General features: G+C 33.7%; 1 long non-coding RNA gene across 1 annotated transcript; it reads right to left on the minus strand.

Annotated features, from left to right (window-relative positions):
• Window positions 1-2,688: 2,688 nt before the first annotated feature.
• Window positions 2,689-5,162, minus strand: LOC128281408 (uncharacterized). Its single transcript, XR_008271614.1, has 3 exons — window positions 5,063-5,162; window positions 4,506-4,590; window positions 2,689-2,936 (listed from the first exon to the last, which is right to left on the minus strand). It is a non-coding gene; the product is annotated as an uncharacterized LOC128281408 (long non-coding RNA).
• Window positions 5,163-7,556: the final 2,394 nt, after the last annotated feature.

Below are 7,556 nucleotides of genomic sequence, written 5' to 3' on the forward strand. Positions count from 1 at the left end.
AAGGTTAGGGATTTACCCTTTATATACTTGGCGAAGCATTTAGAACGCTAGAAGGTTGTTACAGGATGGTCGGCTGTGGGGCAATGTTAAATATTTGGAATGATTCATGACTACCAGGACCTGGACAGGGAAGGGTGATAGTCAGGACATTAATATTAATTATACATTGGTGGTAGATTTGATTGATGCAAATTCGAATACCTGAAAATTGGATGTGCTTAATAAGCTATTTGATAGTAAGTAAGTGAACAAAATTATTTCAATTCCACTCTCTCAGATTGCTCAACCGGATTAGCTTGTGTAGTAAGGGGATAATACTAGGGTCTATTCGGCCAAAAGTGGCTACAAATGGCTCATGGCACAAAGCGATGATACAACAACAAATGATGCAAGAAATCAAAATAGAGTGCTAAAGGTTTTTTTTCAAAAAACTATAGAACCTAGATGTTGCTAGTACAATCAAAATTACATGTTGGAAGATTGCTAATAATTATTTTCCTACTTTTGGTAATATTCAAGCGAAGATAATTGTTGTGGTGAGTTGTTGTCTTGTTTATCAGAAGGCTAAAGAGTAGGTCTAGCACATTTTCAGGGAGTGCCTAGTAACAAATCAAATCCTATAAGAGCTAGAGGTGTCATTTTCATCCTCCAACAGAACAAACAATTGGAAGTTGTGGTTTACTCAGGAATTTTTGAATAACAATTTAAGCACATGCAAAATATGAGGGATTATTTTTTGGGCAGTATGACATAATTGCAACAATATTTACCATGAAAGGGCTTATCAGAATGCATTTGGGGTGATAGCTTTTGTGAAAGCTTATGTTCAGGAACTCGAGAATTTGAATAGGGTGATGTCAACCATTCAAAAATAAAAAATTTTCAGATGGGAGCCACCAGCAGGAGACATGATGAAAGTTAATTTTGATGCAACATTTCATTGATTCTCAAAGCAAGCAACAGTTGGGGACTTAGTTTGGAATAGTGAGGGATTAATAATGGTTGTGTGTACATACCCGTATGAAAATGTGGCCGATCCAGCAGTGGCAGAAATCAAGGTGTGTTTGCAAGCTGTAACGTTAATGGAGGGGCTTGGGTTTTTAGAAATCATCAAAGGGGATACGCTGACAATCATTAAAAAAAACTAAGGTATGCTGAGGAAGATAGATCGACAATAAGTGTTTTATTAAGGAGATTAAAAAACGGGTTAAGAGATTTAGATCGGTGGAATTTAGATACATACCTCGCCAAGGGAATGAAGCAATCCACTTGTTAGTTGAAGATGGAAAAAGGTATGCAACTACCATGATTTGGATAGAGGAAGCACTAAGGGTAGGTGAGTTGGGTTTTTTTTGCTACCAGAGGATTTGTTCAATTTTTTACTCCAATTACGAAAAATTGAAAAGAGCGGATTGTGTTTAAAAGACAAATGCCATTTTCAATGGAGTGGGAAGGTCAAAAGCTCGATTCGATGATTAATGATAGGTGGGGATAGAAGAATTTGCAAGGCCGTTTCATTTCTACATATTAAGAAGGCGGTTTCTTTACTGTTTTCATTTTTTTTTAGTTATTTATTTTCTCAGGATTTCTGCTTTGTTTTTCCAATAAAAGTACCTTTAAGGCACCGACCCTTGCAACCAATCACATTGTGGTTAAGTGGGATGTAACGACCAGCTTTAATTAATGTCATCAGTGGAAGTTATTAAGAAAAATGTATATTTTATATTCACATTATTTTTTTGAATAAAATCGAGACTTCATTAATGGAACAAAATAAAAAAAATACAAAAAACATAAACCAACGACGTGTCCTTGTCCCCTTCACACTCGGGAACTCATCACACAGCTATACTCAAAACAAGCAATAAAAAAAAAACAAAACGAAACTGACTAAACATAACACAAAGCAAAAAAGCAAAAATGTAAAAGGCACATCGGCAAAACTAAAGATGACAATTCCATTTCTCATGTGAGAAAGCAAAACAGGCCGTCAAACCGGCATGGTGATCTGATAGCACTAGAAAGAAATAGGTTTTGCTCCTACTTATTCGTTAAATTGTTCCCATTTAGTTATCCTTAGCATACATTTTAGCATTTTTAGTTTAGTAAATGCATTTTATAACTCAGTGAATCCTAGCCTATTTTATCCTTAATTTTGTTATTTTATTGCATTAATGTCACTGCATGAGTTAATTCCTATAACACCCCTCGCCCGCATACGACGCCGGGACGGGGTTCGAGGTGCTACCTGACTTTTACTAACACTTCTATACTAAACAGGGCCATGAAATCTCAAATAATTAAAAACTTTTCTTTTCACATACAATTTGTCCCATATCACGAACTTACGAGGCCCAAAACATACATCTGGAGTGGTTCGGGACCCAACCGAGAACTCATGAAAAACTTAGAAAATCTCTTGCATCAAGGCTTCATACGCCCGTGTGGGTATAGAGCACACGCCCGTGTGCTAGGGACATGCCCGTGTCTCGAACCCGTGTCCAAAAACCTAGACAAATACAAGGCTATTTTCCAAGCCATTTTGTCACCCTCACAACAGATGCACGCATACTTATATAATAACATACAACATGGCAAAATTAGGTACTTAAACATTCCTAACATGTCATGATTATGGCAATTTCACATGCAATAGATATCATAGATTTTACTCACATCTTTACCACATTCTTGCTATAATCATTATAAACTCATCACATAATACCATAGCACATGCATGCATAATTAAAATGGATTTACAACCCCATAATCAAAATAGGCCAACACATATGGCTAAAGCCATATCACATACTCTAATATTTAAACTCCTATACATGCCATAGGCTCAAAGTACTTGAAATCACTACACCAATAACGTTTGCTTGACAGTGTGATAATATCTCCGACGAACTCTAACCCGAGCTAACCTGGCAACCCTAGGAAACATGGGAAAGAAGGGGGGGTAAGCTTTCGCTTAGTAAGTTCATATGAAAACAATAAGCAACTCATTAACTTGTTTTATCAATGTTTACAACATATTCTCAAGTTCACTACAAGCTGTCTTTCTGAGCAATAGTCACTAAATTATTTATATCTGGAGCTACAAAACTCCGAATTAAGTTCCATTAATTTTCCATGGAACTAGACTTATTTTCCTTTCTTCCATAAAATTTCCAGAATTTTTGGTTAAGCCAAATAGTACAGTTTATTCCTCAAAGTTACCCCTAATTCACTGTCTGATAGTTCCGACCCTTCTGTACTAAAGTTAAATTATCTCATAGTACAAGACTCGAATAATGTTCTCGTCTATTTCTATTGAAACTATACTCATATTTATACTTACTAATTTTTTTATAGAATTTTTGGTTGGGCCAATTAGTACAGTTTATTAGTTAAAGTCTCCCCTGTTTTAGGGTATGACCACTCTGACCCCTATGCACTACGAACCGAATTTCTCCCTGTACAAAATTCCAACGACCATGACGTTTATTTACCCTAAAAATAAACTAAATAAGAAATCCATGAATGTAAGGTATGACTCTTAATAATTTGTTTACAATTTTTGGTGAATTTCTAAAGTCAGAACAGGGGATCTCGAATTCATTCAGATCCTGTTTCACAAGAATTCAAATATAACACAATATGGAATTCTTTTTCTTCCCCTGTTTCTTTCATGTGAAAATAGACTCATTAAGCTTTAATCCCATTCTGCCTCTAACTCATTTTCCACTATTTTTAGTGTATTTTCAAAGTTACACTACTTCAGTAACTCAAATCTGTCAAGGTTAAATTACTCATTCATGATCATTGCTCACAAAATTAATACAACATCATTTGTATAATCATCACCGAGACATTCATATCACATTTTCATTTACCATCTTACCATTTTGTTGTTATGTCGAGTTTTCAACCCGAGGGTTAAGTACATACCTGTTCAAAGTATCCATTTCACAACATTTATCAGTACGTCCCTTTCATCTCGAGTATACCTCCATTTGAGTAGAATTTTACCCAGTGAACACATCGGAATATAATTCGGATACATGGAAAGTTTGAACATAAGTGCCACATATGTAGCCAAGATACCATGTAACCCACCCTTAAGTGAACTCGGACTCAACTCAACGAGCTCGGATGCCTAGTTACATCTCACGAACTCGGACTCAACTCAACGAGTTCGAACATTCGCATCCATAAGTGAACTCGGACTCAACTCAACGAGCTCGGATGCCCAAATATTCCAGTGACATGTCACTTGTATCCTAATCTATTCCTAAGGTTCAACGGGACCTTTTCCCAATCATGTGTCTCAACCATCTTCTACGGAATGCCGATACAAATACTCGGTAGTATTTCACATTTTCCAAGTATATCATATAATTTGACATATTATTAAACAATTATCACAAGTATAATATCTCATAATAATTATCAAATCATTTAAATAACATCAAAACATTTAAAATAATAACTATGTTACCAACATTTACATATGACCTTACCTCGATACCACAAAGGTAAAAAAAGACGTAATTATCCCTTAATCGATTTCTTTCCGTTCTAGGTCCAAATCTCGATTTTCATCATCTAAAATATCACATTCAACTTATTAAAACAGTGTACTGATCAAATTAGTCCATTGACACACTTGAGCAATTTTTACAATTTTGCCCCTATATTTTGCCAAAATTACCAAATTACCCCTCGGCTCGTAAAATAATTTTTATCACATTTCTTTACTCCTTGAGTCTAGATGAACCATTTTCATAACTATAGCAACTCGTAATTTCAACTATTTCACACATTTACAACTCATTTTACAACTTAGCAATTTAGCCCTTTTTAAGGTGTTTTCATGCAATTTCTTTCACAAAAGTTGTTTATTAGACAACTAGGACTCATAATCTTCCATAAAAACACAGAAAAAAACACATTTAATCTCATGGCAAAACCCTAGACTCTTCATCATTTTGCAAAATAGACCCCTCATATGAAAGCTCATGCTTTAGGGGTTCAAAAAATGTAAAAATCATCAAGAAAGACATTAAAAATCACTTACTAGCAAGGGATGTAAGTGGCTGATATTTCAGAGCTTCAAAACCCCTTTCTTTTCTGCCATTTTCGGTGGAGGAGAAGAGAAAAATGATAGCTTTTTCTTTTTAATTTGTTAATAATAAAACTAGTCAAAATTGGTGACCAACTTCACCTAATTTTGACTTTTCAACAATTTTTTTTTTGTCTCCCATGGCCGGCCATCACAATTTCAATGGCCTAATTTCACTTTAAAGACCCCCAACTTAAGATACAAGGCAATTTAACACCTTTAGGTATTAAAACACAACTTTTACCTTTTACGCGATTTAGTCCTTTTTCGAAATTGGACTAGAAATTGCTAAAATTAACTTACCAAAATTTACATGCACTTATAAAATTATATTATAACACATAAAATAATACTAAAATAATTTTCTCTGGCCTCGGAATAGTGGTCCTGAAACCATTGCTCCGACTAGGCCTAAAATCGGGCTGTTACAATTCCAGCTTGCATCCAGAATTGTTGTCGCACCTGACAGCTACCCGGATAAGAACTAAAATTGCGTGAGCTGTCTAGTCTGGTATAACCAACTTGTACGAACAAGGATAGAATAATTTTAGGGAAAGGACACTTGTACCGTGGAGAAGGACATAAAAGGTGGACATGAGAAGAAAAAGGAGGCGGCTAGAGTTTTTCTCTCCACTATCATCTTCATCATCCGACCATGGCAGCTTAAGCCTCTCACAGGTGAGCCAACGTGAAAACCAAATGCAGACTAACTCCTGACGAAGAGACTTAAGTGTGTGACAAGAGGGAATAGAGAGATTTAGTCGAGTTGTCTAGGGATAGTATTCTCCATTCTATTCTTTTTTATTTCCTTCTAATTGCTGGTGATTACTCTCTGATTTCTGATTGTATGGAAGTAGTGATGAATTCTTGGTGAAATGTTATCTTATTTAATCTTTCTTTTATTGTTTAATCTTGGGGTTTGAATTTTTTAAGTGTTATTACAGTCACTGACACTAGAAAGTACAGTGACAGTTTGAGCCAACAAGCATTTCAACGGAAGTTGAGTGAGGATTAGAGGAATTTAGTCCACTTGTTCTTAATAGTACCGTATTGCTTTTATCGGAAGGTGAGGTTAATATGCATGTTTAAGTCTCAAATTAAATAGATAAGTAACGCTAGGTAAGATATACATTGAATTTTATTGCATCGACAATCACCTATATTTTTATACCTTGTGAGCGCCTAGTATTCTGCTGAAGATTCATGTTAGGGATCCCAGTTTATCATCATCATATTATATTTTATTGTTTTTAAAGTTATCGCATCAACAACTATCCTCCCAATTTATCTTGTTTGTATCCAGTTATTGCACCACATTAATAGACAAAAAACACCCATCCATGTGGGATCAATATTCGACAAACTCACATGTAACAGCCCGATTTTTCAGTAGTGTCAGAAATAGTGGTTCGAGGCCACCAAATCCTGCGAGTAAGTTTGCAAATATTATTGTTTAATAGTTACGAGTCAACTATGGTTTTAAAAAGGTTTTTGAATTGGTAATTTATGTTTTAGAATGATTTATTTGGTTCGAGTGGTAAGACATTAGGTCAAGTGGTTTTAGAAAGCGAGGTATTGGGACCTCGTTTCTATAAAAAAGTTATAAATATTTCTATAAATATTTACAAAGTATCATTAAGGTAGTATTAAAGTTTCGTTGAAAAATTTTAACGTTTTGATAGTTAATTAATTAAAAAGGACTAAATTAAAAAATATGCAAAACATCCTAATTTTAACATTTAAGTGACTAAATGGCTTGATTAGTAATTAAAGAAAGACCTAAGTAATAACTGTACCTAAATGTAATGGATGAGGTGGCATAAGAGAGAAAAATAATAAAATAAGGCCATTCAATGCCGAAATTGTAAATTTGATGAAATCAAAATAAAACAAATTAGATTTGAATAGTTTTCTAGACATTTCTTCTTCAATTTTTGGTTCAAAATAGACATAGGAGAAAATTTAAGCTGGTTCTTCAATTTTTGCTTCATGTTACCCATTTCTTGTACTTTTTATATTTTTGAGATTGTTACAATTAGGTTAAACTAAACCTTAACTTAGTTTTTTATTTTATTAAAAATTTTGGAAGTTTTATTGATGAATATTAAATTTTTTGATGAATAACATGGATTTAAAGCTTTAATTGTGTTTTATGATGATTTTATAAAGTGATTTTGTTAAATATTAATTTTAGGATTAAATTGTGAAAAGGTTAAAATATTAGGGTTTGATAGAGAATTTTGGATTATTAGGGCTATATAATGGCTTAGAATATTTGGATAAATTATTGATTAAGAAAAAATAGTTAATTTGATATATTAACTAATTAAGGGATTAAATTACAAAAATTGTAAAAGTTTGGGTTAATTGTGTAAATTCAAAAATAAAAGGGTATTAATTTTGAAATGAATTGGAAATGAAATATATGGTAATGACTGAGTAATTTTAT

Source organism: Gossypium arboreum, chromosome 10 (assembly GCF_025698485.1).
Source record: "Gossypium arboreum isolate Shixiya-1 chromosome 10, ASM2569848v2, whole genome shotgun sequence".
NCBI lineage: Eukaryota > Viridiplantae > Streptophyta > Magnoliopsida > Malvales > Malvaceae > Gossypium > Gossypium arboreum.